The sequence below is a fragment of the Abramis brama genome (genome assembly GCF_963993115.1).
Source record: "Abramis brama genome assembly, chromosome: 18".
NCBI classification, from domain to species: Eukaryota; Metazoa; Chordata; class Actinopteri; order Cypriniformes; family Leuciscidae; genus Abramis; species Abramis brama.
Window position 1 is genome coordinate 26374960 of NC_139980.1, and position 18214 is coordinate 26393173.

Consider the following 18214-nt stretch of genomic DNA (forward strand, 5'->3'; position numbering starts at 1 on the left):
TAACTGTGAACGGCTGATTCTAATCAGCATGCGAAGATGCAAAACATCCACTTCTGCCTGGAAAGGGAATGAAAATGTGTCATGATTATGAGGAAAATGCACACTAATGTGTGAAATTAGTGGCGAGCCTTTCGGCGGAGAAATAGTTTCATTCAAGTAAACTGTGAAAAGAGGAAGTGTACAAAGACTATGTACACTTATGTACAGAGTACAGAGATATGCAGGAACGCTGTTTAGGACACACAAAGGAAGACAAGGTCAGCTGCTGAATGAAATGCCATCTCGTTGTGCTCTTTGAAGGCTGAAAGATTCTTGATGGTTGGTCAAATATTTATCTAGCATTTTTATGGTTTTAAAGAAATAGTTCACTTTCACTCATCATATACAATGCAATGACCCTCTTGTCATTGCAAATCTAAATGTAGGCTATGTCTTTCTTCTATGGAATGCAAAGGGTACAAATTCAACGTTTTTGGAATAATATACTGGTCGCTCTTTTCTTTGCAGTTACAATGAACTGAGACCAGAGCTTTCAAGCTTCAGAAAAAAAATCCATATATAAGTACCATATATCATTATGATAAAACTGAGTGGCCTATATGACTCATGCACCATATTCCGAGTTTTCTGAAGCCATAGTGAAGCTGAAGCATTATGTGATGAACAGATCAAGTCATTATCTTCCCTAGCTCACCTTTGCCTTTTCTTGAGAGATGTACTGATGTACGATTCGTGAACGATCAGTGTTGTTATCATTGACTAAAACTAAAACTATTAAAAATTGTTTTCAGTAATTGAAATAAGGATGAAATATAAATATTAGGCAAATAACTAAATAAAAATGAGAAATGTTGCCTTTAGCAACTAACTGAAATAAAATAAGTTAAAGTTGAAGTACTGCAATTACTAAAACTATAGTAAAACTGAAATAAAAATTGCTTAATTACAGCTAAACAGAAATATAAAAAAACTAAATGTCAAGGTGCAAAAACAAAAATTAGGGCTTGTCCACTTAATTATATGGACTTCTTATATGGATTCTTTTGCATTCTTTGTAAAGCTTGAAATCTTCAGTCCAATTTAATTCAATTATACGGAAAAGAGCACATTATACAGTCAAATTTAATTAAATTATATGGAAAAGAGCACATTATAAATATGTCTCCCTTTGTGTTCCACAAGAAAGAAAAAAACTACAGGTTTGGAATGACATGAGGGTGAGTAAATGTTGTCTTTTTTGGTGAACTATTCCTTAAATTAATTTAAATAATTCCTTTAAAATTGATAATTGGGAAAACAAACTAGTTGACCCATTCCAAAGGCTTCTCGGTGCATAGATCTGTTATGTGTGACACACACACACACTCACACACAAATCCAGAAAAACAAGACTTTGGGCTAATCAAATAATGACAAGCAGAAAACAAGCGGTAAAGAATGCAGTGCCCAAACCTGGACACAATTACTTCCTGTCCCACTGCCAAGACAGAGCAATTGATGAAGCGGGGTCTGTATCGGGTTGTTTCGCACGAGGGTCTGCTGTAATCCCGTGAGTGCAGCGGTGGCAGGCTAACATTGCATTAATCTCATGCTCACGAGCGGGCAGAGCTTCCGCATCGCTCATTAATTGCTTTCATGCCGGCAGGTCAGAAAGATTCGCCGTGGCAGGCTTCCCTCCACTGACACACTTTAGATGTTAAGAACCCAAGGGAGAAGTGGAAACTCCAAACACAACAAAACATCTGAAAATCAATCTGTACACAAAAAATGCCTATTCCTTGACGGAACTCCTTGAACGGGGCATTTCCCGAACCCTGTCACAGAGACACCTCTCCGAACTACAGTACAGCAGACGAATCCAGAACGAAGAGTATTTTTTGAATGGAAAATGCTTTAGCACACTTGGCAGGGAGGATCATTCCACTGCTATCAGACAGACTATTACAATTATTTCTCTACACAAGAAAACGAGGAGGATGTGCTCTCCTGACCTGCATTTCAAGGTCACTGTTGAAAACGTTCAGCATTTCTGAATGGTGTACGCATATTAATGTGGGCTCTATGCGAAAGAAATCGCTGCGTCTTTAAACTTGTGACGTTTAACTAAGACTGGGATAGATGCGCTGTGACATTCGCCTGGTGTCTGCTTGGTGTTCCCCTGCATTATTGCCGGAGCCTTCCCTCACATAATGAATTATGCCATGCTGATAAGGCAGACAGCTGTATGAGGGGGATTGCATCCAGAGACACATGAGACGCAAACAAGCATTTTTTTAATAATTCCTGGTGCAATTGATGGATGACATGAGGCATGTGAACCCAGGGGGAATTCGGTGGGGGTATGAGAGGGGTGTCCCTCGACCGAGAAGGGAACTGACATTCCTCTGCACACAGACGCTAAGGATGCATCAGTATCAATGGAAGTATAACAGCTACGTACAATCCATGGCATAACAACAAGTGCACCGCCAGGAGAGAATAAACACATGAGAGAACGTTAAAAGAAAGGGACATGCACAGGAAAAAGATTCCTAACAAATATCCAAGGTTATTTCTCTGTGTTAATGTTACGGCAGCATGCAAGCTGTACGGGGAAATCGAGCAAGCAGAGACCCCTGTCACTGACAGCTTGCTGCAACCCACAGATAAACAGCTAACACACGCTCCTCCGCTCTCATACCCGTCATAGTGGGTCGCATCAGCCCCGTCAGTTTACAAGCCCAGACGGGGATATCACCTCTCTGATCAACGCTAGATGCATTAGTAGAGAGAACACGAGAAGGGAAAGAAATGGATTTGTGAACCAACCTGGCTTCTCAAGGTCCTTGGTTATCCACAACATTCCGCCGATCTCAAATTCTCCTTGTCCATTCTAGGAGGTCAGGAATAAAACGTCAGCCAGCCCCAGCCGAAACTCCCATCAATCAGAAGGCTCTCGCTGATAGAGCGTATACTAGGAGACCTACTGATGTAAGCTAGTCACCAGAGAAAATACCCAGTCGTGACGCATATCCAGGAACAAAAATAGCATTGGGGCCTCTAGAGGGATTATACAACAGACTGCGCTGAGAGGTACTTTCGCAGTGCCTGCTCTTCTGTGCTGTTTTGGTGCCTTTTAAATCTCTAAAAAAGCTTGATATGAACACAAATAGATGGGGCAAAGTACTTCACGAAAAAAAATCACAGACAACCTTTTGAACGTTTGCTTGCATTTGCGCGCAACGGCGCTCTGGTCTTATCGGACAGTGAATTAATTGCAGTCTGGCCTCAGTGCCTTTGACCCTGGGATTGTCCACAGAGTGTGGTGTATAACAACACGGTATCACCGCTCACCCCTCCCTCCCCACCTCCCGCAGGGCTATAAATAGCTCACCAGGCTAATTCTTACAAAATCCCTTTATAGATGTGCTTTCACTGATCACTCTCGGCCAGGCCTAGAGTAGACACTGATATGATTAGCGTTTAGATCACGGCATGTAATTGCGAGCCTGTGCGAGCGTGTATGCATTTAGCAAGGGTTATTTCATTGTAACAGAACAAACGGTGACATTGGACAGGTGTGCACTGCGACAATCCTGAAGAGAGAGGTTTTTTATGGGGGAACCAGGCTGCTGAGCGGAGACTTCCGGCCACCCCCTTCACTACAGAGAAGATGAATTCAAACTTATGCTAATATATTTACCTCCACCACTCTGTGTCATGAGTGACAGCAATACAGCCCTTCTGAGGGTCACCTGAATGAGCTGTCGGCTCAAGAGTTATGGCCACATCGGCCCACAGCTGTGGCGCTGTTCCAGGGAGCATTTACTCAACTTACGGGATGAAATCAAGCTGTCAGGAGTCACCATGATAACAACTATCCCGGTTATCCCAAAGATGAATCAGTTAATCACATCTGCGGGCTAAACCTACACAGCTATTCAGCAGACTTTTGCCCTTACCACAGAATTCAATTTACACCGCTAAATATATTTGACCAGGTCTGACCTCTGAAGAAGCGACTCAGTGACTAACTGAGAATCTGGCCAACTGGGAGCCAGTATCCCCCATGACATCACCCACACAGAGACGCAGACAATAAAAGAAAAAACACTAAAAGGACCCAAACCTGTTCCCGGGAGGTTCTCACTCACTGTCTGAACAAGTCTCTCTGTAAGCCGCTCTGTTGGTTTAGCTACCGATAGATATCCAATAGGGCACCGCATTAAAATGTGTTGGATTGTTTTTGATAGAGTCAGATTTGCTCTATTTTAGATGGGTCATTCTTTAATTGGAGTAGCAAACGAGAGGCAGAAATTTGTCAAAATACTTCTTCTTTAATAATATACATTATGGCCATGCATTTAAAAACAGTTTATTATGGTATATCCAGTAAAATGGAAGCTTGCACAGCATTTAGCTTTTAATTTTAATAAAATGCTAGTGACAAACACTTTGTCTAGGTTGTTACTGTCTTTCATGGTCTGACTCTCACAGATCTACCATTGTGATAGTTTCAAGGTCACGGGATATTTTAGAAATATTAATATGATTTATTAAAATGAAAATGTACACTACCATTAAAAATTTTGGAGCTGATAAGATTTTTTAATTTTTAGATTTTTTAAGATTTTTAAAATAAGTATTATTATGCTCAGCCAGGTTGTATTTATTTGATCAAAATACAGTAATATTGTGAAATATTACAATTTAAAATAACTATTTTAATATATTTTAAGATGTCATTTATTCCTGTGATGGCAAAGCAGTTTTTTTCAGAAATTATTAGAATATGCTGAATTGGTGCTCAAGAAACATTTCTTATAATTATAAACGTTAAAAACAGCTAGTTTTGTGATCCATTATATATTTTTTCAGGATTCTTTCAAAAGAACAGCATTTATTTGAAATGTATTTTTTGCTGAATAAAAGTATTTATTTATTTATTTATCTTTTAAAGTAAAAAAATCTTACTGATGCCAAAGTTTTGAACGGTAGTGTACTTTTCTTTTAATCACAATGCACAAATTTCTTCCATACAATATTATTTACAAATCATTGTCATTTAACGTTGATTTTAACTGCAAAGTTGAGGGATACTATTTGCCGCGGCAAATAAAGAATAATCCATATTTCAAACGCATGCTCTAGAGATGGAAAAATATTTCTAGATATTGATATCGCTGTCAATATCTATGAATCTAAATCAATCTTTTCCTGTTTTACTGAACGATCAGGTGGTATTCACTACAGGCGTACATCATAAAGAATGCCATCTGCTTACTGTAGAGAAATACAGAGCAGGCTTCATATGTTCCACTGTTTTGTTGCACAAATTAATTATTTATCCACCTATGCCCACATGCATACAAATATACACAAACTCCTGCTACATGCAGCAACACATAATAGTGCATTTCTTGCTAAACTAGGCAGGTGAAGTTTCATTAATATTTAACTGCTCAGAATGTGATTGCCCTTGATCTAAAAACAGCATCAGTCCACATTCTGCCCACATGTAGGTGCCTCTTAGCCCGAGTCATTGCTGATGAGACAATGTGCTGAGTGTGAGAGCAAATAAAAAGGCTGCAATGCCATCCGTGCAGACAGGTACTGGCCTGTTGTGTTCACGGTAATGGTCAGAGAAGAGATAACGGTTTAGGACAAGATCTAGGGCAGGGTGGACGTCTGGCTGTTTCTTTGCATCATCCTCAGTAAGTAAGCAACCTGACAGGTCTGTGGCTAAGGGACAAGAGGACAGGAACAAGATCTCAGCTGGCATTAATGCTGAATTAACAAGTTTAATGGCTGAGGTGAGGCTCTGGGCCTTTGCCAAGCTGTGAGCACTCCTCTAATCAGCGACTGGATGAGGGGAGGGACTCAAGGGAACTGAAGGATCCTCCCATCACCACAGTACACTCTGCGTACCTCACCAACCCCTAGCTGGGATTGGCCTTTATTTTTCCCCTTCTCATGGAAGTTTTCTGTCTTTGACGTATTGTACAAACTACCTCCTTGAGAAGTGACGTCACTGTCCAACTGCCACTGTGGTGAGATTACTGTTACCTTTGAACTTTTTGACATTGATATATTGCAACTGATTAGTCATGGTATTATTCATAGGATTATCACTTCATCAGCAGCCACTGAGAACTCAGTGAATTTAGACATCTTGTGAAACAAGATGCAAGACATGTCCACCTCTTTTTCTTGTATATTTAGCATGTATTAATGCTAAGATTAGATGGATCTGTTCAAAACTATTTCATAAGCGGAGGATTGTACTTATGAGGCAAATCAATCGCCATCTTCCCTCAGGGCATTTCAGGCAGTATTTCTTAATTTGACATTTCAGATCAAGACACAAAACGTATTGCAAACACCGGCTGTACATCAAATTTCACTGTAAATAATAATAATAATAATAATAATGTTTTAAAGATTATATTGGTTATTGTTTTTGCTATTTGTTTTGTTTTTTTACAGACCCAATGTTGATTGGGAACATCAATCCTCCCAGTACTCCTTTCTCGAACCAATTATTAATATTACGTATTGCTGAAAGTATTGTTTTCCCAAGCAGGTGTACAAGAAAGACAACTTCTGATATCTGTATCAAAGTGGTTTCATTTAATACTGAATAATTAAACATTTCTCTATAACAATGTGTTTGCATCAAAATCTATTTGTGGAGCTGTAATGAAAAAGCATCTGTTTAGAAAGGAAATGAGGGATGTTTTGTTTCACTGCATAGCTGACAACAGAAGTTCGTGCCTTCAGGAACCATCAATTCTCCAGAGTGGCGTTTGTCAAGGGAGCGTACAATTGTATATAACTAGCAGCCAAATCAGCAGGGTACATTCTAAAATCACTTCTTCTGAGCCTGCGTTACTATAGAAGTCATTCATTCATATTTTCTGGAAGTACTAGGGTTGTGAAAAGATGCTAAAAAGAGGGAAAATCCAGCAATAGTGGATAACTAGAGCAGAGAAAATTGGGAGGCAACCTGTGCTGGGTCTCATTTGTAACGCTGCACAGTACTTTCCATCAGATCCCTCAAGCGCATACGAAAAGGGCACAGCCAACTGCTCAAAAACAAGAGCTTACGCACACATAAATGAATCACACAATTAGAGTATGTTAACATGTTAACAGTACAGAGGGGTTTGCAGATTCAGTAAGTGATTAACCTGAAGATAGGCTGGAACTGAGGCACAGAGCACCAAAAGCACTGCAGTATCCAATTAACACAAAACATCACAGCTATCAAAGCCTACAACATGTTCCTCCATACAGGAACCCTTACAAAAATTAACCATGGTATTATTGTAGTAAAACCAGTTTTTTTTAGCGTATTGACTACCATTTGTATAACCACCAAACCATAGTTTAACCATAGTAATTAACCATAGTTTAACCATAGTTAAACTATGGTTTTTGTAGCTAAACCATGGTTAATTTGTGGTCACCATGGAATTACTACAAGAACCATAGTAAAAACATGGTTCATTTTCGTAAGGGAAGTGATTATTCAACTGTAAATGAAAAGTGATCATGAGGAGAAAACTATCTGACCATCCTGACCATTTATACTCCATCACAATTGTGCATTCTAAAAACAGCTTATGACATGAGGGAAATTCATTTCGTGATTTGCATCATACAACTTTCAGGCTAAGCGTACTTAAACCACCATATTCCAAGCTCAAGGGTTCATTAAAATCAAGATTAAATTAGCTTTTCATTCAACACACTGCAAGGTCACAGTCACAGATTCCTGACATCTCACTTCAGGCCTTGTTGAACTGTGCACAAATTCGTGTCAGTATACCATTTGACCTCTCAACCCCGGCGTGACTCGCGGCAGGAGTGATTCTCCGATCTAGGAGGCCCGGTGGGAGTTCAGGGGGGTGCGTGTGTAGTCTGATGAAAACAGTCACTCAGCAGCCATTCCAAAACAAACAGGCTCTCAAGCGAGGGCTGCACAATTGCTCACTGGAGTGCAAGGCAGTGGCTCACACTCCGTGCACCATCGGGGACCTGCTTTCTCCTGTTATGCAACCCAGGAGCGTGTTTACCTATCTGCGCCGCTCCCCGGCAGCTGTCTCCAATTTTGCCCGAAGGAAAAAAACGGGGGAAAGAAACCTTCTGGAGCAAATACCCCTCTGAGCATACTCCCCAGTGCTGCTCTCTCAGCAGTCTGTCATTCCATAAAGCTCAAGTTGCCCCGCTGCACCTGTTGCGTTCAGAGGCAAAGCACGGAGGGGGTAAGGCCACCCCAAAAGAGACCCCTTGTCCGCAGTGTCGGTTTACAAAAATCGCCCAGACAAGCACGGCCAATTTTAGCCCTGGCCCTGAGTCAGATCAGCTGGCTGATGTTGGGAATGAACACCGGGGGCTTCCCAAACAGAAGACCCCCTGTTGCGTCCAATTCCCCTCCGCTTGCCCGAATCAAAACACATTGTGGCACAGGTGATTCACCCGCTGCCGCCTGCCCAATGCAAGAACAAGAGTTCTATTAAAGTGCACGCACAGCAAACAGATTCAGGCTTTGTATATGCCACCCACCTCTTATTCAGCGCCCAGGACCGGATGCAGTCCACCAGGGAATGGAAAAAGGACCTCAGATGAGGCAGGGTAATTTGAAAAATTATCTTTTTCCACCTCTGAACAATTACTGTGAATAGAACATTAGCAGATGAAATTACCTCAATTGCTCAGACAACACGTTTCTACAACATTAAAAAGAAATTTCAAGCACAAAAGCTAAAGGCACTGAATTATACAATTCTCTCAACATGTTTGAGCTTCCGTTTACCACAACTGATGTGTGAGTTGATGAACTCAGTCTGTTCATCATATAAAGCGATTGTGTCTCTTCAAAAAATTTTAGACTAAATCTCTCAAATCATCTCTTTATGAACTTTTTGAAGTGTCAGTGGTAGTCGTGTAGCTTTCTATGGAGGGACAGAAAGCTCTCAGATTTGATCAAAAAGATCTTCATTTGTGGTCCGAAGATGAAGTCTTTACTGGTTTGGAACAACATGAATTTTCATGTTTGGGTGATGCTTATGCATCGAACTCTAGATTTTATAGCAGTTTAGCGTAATCTGTTTTGCTCTATATGTTTTCATGACTGAATTTAAGCTGTTTTCATTCTTTCGAAAAAATTCAATAAAAGTCAGATTGCAATTGCAATCTTGCAATTGCAATTCTGCATTGTGTTGGCTACCGTAAGTCAACATCAATTCAAATTCAGGAATTTAAATCGAATTTAAAAGTGTGGCAGGTCTAAACTTGGCCCTTGATCCTGGATGAACAGTAGGGCACATTGGACATATTGTTGGACTCTCAAAATATGCTAGGCTGTCCGGTGGATCTCCCTGAAAGACTCTGGAACATTCTAAGAGTAAGTGCATGAGCCACTCATATTCTCTAAATGTAAATCAGTGGTAACAGAAACAGATGTCACTATTGTGACCTCTGCAATGTGAAAAAAAAAACTATTTAAACTATTTCTGTTCTTTTAGACCTTGTCCACATTAATACGTTTTCATTTGAAAACGCATCTTTTTCTCTCCATTTTGGCCTTCCATCCACACTGAAATGAAGTGTTTAGAAAACGCACACCCGTTTTGAAACGAAAACACCGTTTTCAAATGTATCTGGATTGATGTAGATGTAGCCTTAGCTTCAAAAAATATCACAAAGATACCACTGTAGTAAACAGTGAACTAAGACCAGTGGTTATAAAAGCAGGCAAGACTGGACAGCTGGTAAAAAAAAAAAAAATCTCCAGAGGGAGGATTTATTCCAAGGCTAAGCAGAGAGGTTAGTGAACATGAATCGTTTGCTGGTGAGGACGAATAAATGAATTTCTGTCAATGAGTTGGGCAACAGTATATCTGTCTCTCAGGAAATGTGATCCACTCACGCTGCGTTGGCCTGGTCACAAGCGCCCCCTCCGAGCACCCCCCAGATGCCACTATCATCCCCGGCCATTGCATCGCAATCAGTTAGCAGTTAGCGTCCATTTGCTCCAGGAAAACCTCAACATGCCGTGACATTGTTTCTTGCAGTGGGAAACAAACGCAATCATCGAATCTGCCTTGTAAGACCTTCTGAAGAATGACTCAGTTGGGTGTATCTGTGTTAACTCACGTTACATTACAATATCACGGCCAGGTCATGACACTTAACATTCCAGTTGTAAACTACACAAATGTTCCTCTCCTGAGGGGTTATTATGTTGCAGCCCGTTTCCAGTCAGATGTTTGTAAGCTGGTGCCATGCCATGAGCTTGTTAACATCTATTGTAAACCTCTCCGTTTTTGGGAAAAGAAATGACTCATTGAGGCTTTCAGCAATTACTCCAACAATCAACAAGACCTGTTCGTTTACAAAGAACGTTGTACTAGAAAACATCTTGAATTGATCTCTCATAGAGGGATTCTGACAGGCTAATCACGCACAACAAAGATAAGATGCCAACTATACAATTTTTTTTAATCAGTCAATTATAAAATTATAAAACAATCCAAAGAGATTTCAGTACAGCTTTTGCAGGAACAGTGACTCCTGATACTAATATCGTATTTTTTTTATACATATATATATATATATATATATATATATATATATATATATATATATATATATATATATATATATATATATATATATGTATAAAAAAAATAAAAAATCTATATTAAAATAGATTGATAGATAAATATATATATATATTTATCTATCAATCTATTTTAATATATTGTCACTGTACTAAATCCAAAGCCAATATAATTGCATAATTATTACCTTTTGCAACCTTTTTATTAACTGGCATAGAATTTCTCCAAAGCCACATATCTCCAAAAGGAACATAAGCTTGTACTTTCTTCTCGACACTAGCACTCATCTTGAACTATAGGATGGGACTGAAAAGAGCCTCCTTCTCCAACATTCAACATGAAATATGCATCCAATTATATAACGGATTATATAATGCATCCAAAACGTACTGTGCCATGCTGTGTGCTAATTAAGCCATGCACAGCAAACACAACAGAGAGAGCAAGGAGCTGCTAAATTTAGTTTCTCCCAGAGCCCATCCGCAGAACGAGAGATACATGAACGGATGCCCATTCGCTCACCCAGATCCGCATCTGACATCACACAGGGGAAAGATGGGCTCGCTGGGGGAGAGAAATACAGACCTACAACAGCAGGATGCAGAAATAGAAGAGGACAAGTAGGGAGGGAGAGAGAGAGATAGAGAGAAAGAGGAAGAGAACATCTATCAAGGTTGCAGCATGTGCTTAAAGCACACTCACAGCTAGACGCGACAATATATTCAGAGATAGAAGGGAAAAAAGCTGAGTGTCAGAAGGAAAAAAAACCATGATAAAGTGTAGGAGCGACAGAGAGTGTGAGGGAGGGAGTAGTAAACAGTAAAGAGGGGAAGGACTGGAGTTGAAAGTGGCCTTGATGCAGCAGAGAAGTGACAGAGAGAGAGAGAGAGAGAGAGAGAGAGAGAGAGAGAGAGAGAGAGAGAGAGAGAGAGAGAGAGAGAGAGAAGAGAGAGAGAGAGAGAGTGCAGCTGTGTCACTCCTCTGCACACAAATCCAGGGTCTGTCCCACCAGAGGAAATCAATTCACCCCGCCACTGCCAGGGCTTCCAGTGCTGTGTATTTACACAAAGCAGATAGTCTAAGCCAATAAAGTGCTTCCCTCAGCAAGATATTTGTAAAATCCAGACAACGATTCTCTTCCATCTACTCTGGTCATGCCAATCCAAGACTGAATATCCGTAAAGAAAGACCAAAATATTTCACACATCAAAATTCAAGGCTCTACATAGTAGGCTAATTGGGAGTTCCCCTCTCAAATGGGAATGAACTGGGTCCCTACAATCCCAAAACGGCTTGGGCAGAACACTGTCATACCTATTTAGTGCTAATTAAATTAACACAGTTCAGCTTCCTGTGCCAAGCCCCGGTCTCATTGGGAGCCACATACAGTTGTGGTAAACACAGCAAAGCTTTCTGTGTCCAAAACTTTTTCTGCATCCCTCCCTGGATCTTCAAATCATTACTCAACGTGCTGCAAACTGCCAGAACTATGACAGTGTTAAATGCTGGCTATGAAACCCTCAGACAGCCCCTGCATATATTTGTGGAAAGGAACCAAAAATGCAACAATCTTTGACAGAATTACAGTGTTGAAATGAAATAATAAAATAAAATACACTTTGCTGTAAAATCATTCCATAATGGTGTGACTACAATAACAAAAACCTATATTTATTGAAGGTTTATAGTATGTACACATATATAATTATTAATAAATTAATAAATTATAACAAATTATATAAATTAAATATTATAATTAAATTAAATCATATTATCAATTATATTATAGTTTTATATATTTTTATAATTTAATTGTTGTATGTGAATATTAACTATTTAATTTAAATAAAGCAAAAATAGTTTTTTTTTTCATAATTCTTCTATTATTAAATCCCCTGCATGCCATTCCAAACCTGTATGATTTTTGTAACAAAAGCCAAGAAATTGTTCTTTTTTTTTTTTTTTTTACATGCAGGTTTGTAACAACATGAGGGTGAGTAATCAATAACATAATTTGTATTTTTGGGTGAACTATCCCTTTAAATCATGACCAGAGAAATTATTATTTCAAACAACAGCCTGAGGACAGTCCGTAAAAAAAAAAAAAAAAAAAAACTGTACAGTACTTCAGGAAGGAGGACCACTGATGCACAGTATACACCAAACTGGCATGCCACCACAGACCACGTTTCCTCAACGCCATGGAAACCAGCAGCACGGGAGAACGGATGCACTTGCGATTCTTGGATGGGCTGCAGGGCAAAAATTAGAAGGTGAGATAGAAGACTAGCAATGTCAGTTTAACAAGGCTGCCAAACTCACAGATGGGATGAGGAAACAGACAGAATTGAGATAAAGCGAAACCCCCCTCCTGCCACGCTACCGGTACAGCCCTGCCAAGATCCAGTCCTCCAGGAACAGCGCCTCGAGTCTCACTTAAAATGTTCCTGCTTTGCCACACAATTTGTTTTGGCCAGAGGGTGACTGGAGGGAGAAAGTGAGCAAGGGTTGAGATATTTTGGTTCCATTTAAATGGACGTCGCACTAGCAGGTTACAATTTCCAGAGAAAGTAAAGTCATTTTCTTATGTTGTTCCTCCAGTGCTTTCAAGGCTAGTAAAATCTTTTCAGGGAACAGATAGACACCTTGTGACTAACACGGTTTTGCATTAGGTCTGCGCACCTGACATTTCAAAGGAACAGAATTTTACAGTGTTTGCACTTGCACGCACAAATGCACACACATGCTCGCACAAGCAGTCAGAAGAGAGCAGATTGTCAGCTCAGGCAGGAAGCTGAGTGTATTCAGAGTGGGTTGCTGGGAGCACCAGAGACCTAACACTGTGGCAGCTCACACTTCCTAAGCCTTCCCAGTACGGTGTGTGCATGTGTGAGCGTGCGCGTGTGCGCGTGCACCAGCAACACCTCCTCTCACTCAACCACCCTACATCACACCACATGTTGAGCAAGGAAAAGCAGACATCACTGACATCACACTGAGCAGGTGGCTACCCCTGATAGAAGAGGAAACCAAGATTACAAAGTCATCCAGCTAAATGAACGTCTGTGTAATCATCCATCCATCCATCTCATGACCACAAAAAAAAAAAAAAAAAAAAAAACATTTTGAGGCTTGGAAAGTGATCTAATACTGATTTTTATCATCAGGTTTTGTGTTTTGAGAGACTATTATTGTCTCATTCAAACCATACAATTAAAATAAAATAGCATTTGAAATCTGGGCTATAGTCCCAAACTCAGAGGCATGACCACTGACTGCCCATGAACTGTTTAATGACCATCTGATGCATATTGCACTATAAAAAATAAAAAAAAGCAATAACAATGAAAATAGTATGAGAGAGAGAAAAAATATTTAATAAATTATTTAATAAATAAAGATTTATTATACACACAAATGTTCAAAGGTTTGGGGTTTAGATTATTTTAATGTTTTTGAAAGAAGTCTCTTATGCTAACCAAGACTGCATTTATTTAAACAGAATACAATTTAAAATAAATTCTTTCTATTTGAATATATGTTCAATTTAAATTTATAATTGTGATGACAAAGCTGAATTTTCAGCATCTTTACTCCAGTTAGTGTCACGTGATCCTTTAGAAATCATTCGAACATGCTGATTTGGTGCTCAATAAATGTATTATTATTATTATCAATGTTGAAAACAGTTACATTTTTTTGATGAAAAGTTCAAAATAACAGCATTTATTTGAAATAGAAAGCCTTTACTCTCACTTTTGATCAATTGAATGCATCCTTGCTGAATAAAAGTATTTAGTCATTTTAAAAAAATCATACTGACCCTCAACATTTTGCAGCACCTAAAAAAAACGGTGGTTTCAAATGGCTAGAATAAGCTTCAATGAAGACCAGACTTTATGTCAAAAGTCTGGCAACAGGAGACAAGGCTGGCATAATGAAACAAACCATGCTAAGAAGACCAGATGGATTAAACAAAGTAAAAACGCTCAAATAATGATAGCACAGGTCTATTTTATCTCATCACAAACTTCACACATCTGGTAGGACATCTAATAATGTTGTCTTTTGTTTTGGTTTGGCTGTCAGCGTAATAATATCTCTGCTTGCAATGCTTCCTGTCACACGGTGGCCCCGACAAGCTGGTTGAACATGTCGCTCAAGCAAAAAAAAAGCCACCGTTACTTCCACCGCATGAAGAAACAGTCATTCACAGCCAAAAGCGTTTAAAAAAGCATGACATGAAGTGTAGTTACCCCCCCTCACTCGTCTTATTCAAGACTCCCAGCTTGCTCAGTGGGCTCTCAAAGCAGGGCATGTTTCAACGCACGTCAAGTTGAGGGCTCATCTCTTTTGCTAATATTGTCAGTGTTTTTCTTTCTTTCTTTCTTTTTTTCAGAGAGACTGGGATCAATGCTCCAAGGCAGACAGCTCGAGACTTTGAAGCGGCGTGCGCCACACATACTGTACGTCGAGCGGTTGCGTGTTTGGCGGTGCAGGCGGCTGTAAAGCCTCTGAATGTGCTGATCAAGGGATCCGGGCTCAAAGGAGGAGGAGTGGCGGCCCTTCCGTCCCTTCCTCCGTCCTCCTGTGATGAAGAGGAGCTTAACACAAATCAAATGCAAAGACTCAAAGGCATACATCAGTAGCCCGCATGCATCTAAATGCCTCAGAAACTCGCTGGGCCTAACCCAACCTAACCCATCACTGTATATTTTGAGTGAAAAATTGAACAAAACTGAAGTAGCAAAACTTTTGGTGTGCTACCAAAAGTTTTGCTACTTCAGTTTTGTTCAATTTTTGAACAAAAAAATTGAACAAAATGAACAGTTTGAGAGCCCACTGAGCAGAATGAACCGCAGTAGTTATTGCGAAAGCTCAACGTGCTGCGTAACACACAAGAATGAACCTCATTCAGTAGGGAAGACTGCAAGGGAAGTTTGGCTTCCCCTATAATGTAAAAAAAAATAATGGTCAAATATGTACTATTGTGTTAACATTTTATTGACTAAAAATGCGTTAGAACACGTTCATCTCAGAATGAGTTCGTTCAGAATCAGCTACATACAGCAGATCGGCTGACTCGATTTCCTTCTCATACATTCCCGTAGCGTCACAGTGCATTTCCCTGTTGAAGCCCTGCGTCCATTGACTTCAATGGGGCTGCTTTGAACAGTTTTTTTCAGTGCTTCGAAACTAGACGGTCATTGGATAAATGCTGCGATTATGTCTCGCCCACGGACGCTCAGCGTCTCTGGGGGTGAATGGAGGAGTGGGCTGGACTGGACTCCGGGCTTCTGCGTGATGATTGGAGGGTCTGTCGAAAGGCTGCATCTCCTTTTGATTGACAGCGATTTCATACAATAAAAAGTCAGCAGTCGCCACTGACCTCATTGGTTCTCGGGCATCAAGCAAACTTGCAAAAACGCAGTGTTGGTCATTTAACATTTCTATAAAACAGTTGTTGAATATTAAATATTTAGCTACTTATATCTTACCTCGCATTCTTGCACCATTAAAACTGAAGCATCATGCTGTAATTCATATTCGGCTTCTATGAACAGTAAATCCCGCCTTCTTTAAATTGATTGACCATCTCAGTCATTTTGATATTGACGAGTGTTAGACCACTGAGGCAGACCAGCCTAAAAATGTAACTTTTGAAACTTTTCGTCAAACAGAGAGATGCATGATGGATTTGAGGGGGACAATTTGGCCATATGTCTATGGTGTCTCATTACAGCCCTGATTTAGAGTACAACTATATGAAATGTCTTTGTCTAGCTAGAGACAAATATCAAGTTAATTTGTGAGGCACATTAGAAAAACCCAATCCCATGATGCTGTTGTTTCCAGCATCTCTTTCCAACTTGTCTGGAGGGACTGTTTTGGTGGAAAAAGAAATTCTGTGACAGAGACGTCAGGTGAGTAATAAGTCGTGGGTTCTGTCCGCACTTTGCTAGCTTTGATTCATAACGTCTGTAACTCCCTATCTTAACGGTGTGAGATATAGTAAGAGTTTCTTTAGCCAGAACCTAAATCCAACCTCAACAGTTATAAAACAAGGCTGTATCCCAATACAATGGTTATGAAATAACAGCAAAGATGGAAAACGAGGAGATTATACATCAAGACTAAAAGTAGCCCTCTCTGTACATACTCAATAATATCAGAGAAATGTTAACACAATAAGTAAATGAATTTACTGGCCTTTAAAACCTAATCACAACCAAATCAACTGATATACCCAAAATAACCGGCCTTTTGAGTATTAGTAAAGGTGACTTACAGTACTAAGGTGTATTTCCAAGGCAGTGATACATAGATCTGTACTACCTGTAATCACCTTTCATGTACAGGGAGAACAAAGAGCTTTAATATGTGTCTCCGCTCGCATGCCGTAATTAAACTTTGGCTTCTATTAATCCCTGCAGTAAATTGGAGCAAGGGAAAGATTTAGCAGGCTATTCATCACCAGACTACGTGAAAATGGCAGTTTTAATAAAAACATTCCAAGCAGTCTATTGGGTAGTCCAAAGAGTCCAGAGTTTAATTATTTAGCAAGGAAGAACAACAAATTATAAGATGCCATGTCATGACAAAATGTCTCATTAGGAAACAAAATGAACACTCCTGAGTATATAAAATGTTGGCAATCCTGCATGGATCAGTCAAAAGCTACGAGGAGGGCAAGATAGGGATTATTCATTTAACACAGATCCAGATTCATAGTTGTCCTCCATCACAAATGCCTAAAGATCAGAACCACATGTGTACTGTACATCCAGAATTGTTATTTTCTGTCTCTCACCTCGTAAAACTTCATTAACGTAATTAAATCCATTGATGGATAACAGATGTTCAATTGTGGCCAACCAATGTGTGTGTTTTTCAATGGCTATTGAAAAAATAGGGTGGCTCATTTCTAATACTGTACGATTACAATAAAAAGGGTTTATTTCGTGATTCCAGCTCCGATTTCTCTTAACGATCCTTGATACCATTAACAATTATTTTAGTACTTTTAAGCTATAAATAATTGGAAAAAAGAAACATGTTTCCATTGCCAAATGTTGAGATAATTCAATAAGTAAAAAAAAAAAAAAAAAAAAAAAAGCTTAAAATGACTTTTCTTTAGAGGTAGCATAAATGCCATAATTGGCCTTAAATATATTCCATTCAATTCACATTTATTTGTATAGCGCTTTTAACAATACATATTGTTTCAAAGCAGCTTTATAGAAAATGAAATAATTTCAATTTGATGTTGTTGTTGGTTATCAGATTGTGTTTATCTCACACAAACCTAGGAATTTTGTTTGACACAGAATTAAGTAACAGCTTCTTGATTCCCATGTGTGCTGTTGTTAGTCTCCTGACAAACATCTTAGGTGCCCTCTTGGCTGCATCTTCCGCTGAAGAGACAACCGCTAATTAATCGCAAGCACCCTTCCTGATTGCAGAGAGGCTGAGTGTCATCCGCCACTCATTTATGTCAATAGAAGCACACTGTCCAGCCTTTGCTCTGCTTAATAAGCACTTCAATGTACTGCTATCAAGTGTGAAGGACAGCTGCTGAGGAACAGCGTGGGACTGCTAATGACAGA

The 18214-nt window shown here is 39.5% G+C and overlaps 1 protein-coding gene across 3 annotated transcripts in view; it reads right to left on the bottom strand.

Moving 5' to 3' along the window:
* Window positions 1–18214, bottom strand: part of hivep2a (HIVEP zinc finger 2a) — a 75535-nt gene that overhangs the window by 43086 nt on the left and 14235 nt on the right. The window contains exon 1 of one of the 3 annotated variants that reach the window (XM_084091017.1): window positions 2809–2967. The exons of the other annotated variants lie outside the window; for them this stretch is intronic. The gene's annotated coding sequence lies outside the window, so the exon portion shown is untranslated. Of the gene's footprint in view, window positions 1–2808; window positions 2968–18214 lie in introns of those variants that run through there. 3 annotated transcript variants of the gene reach the window in all.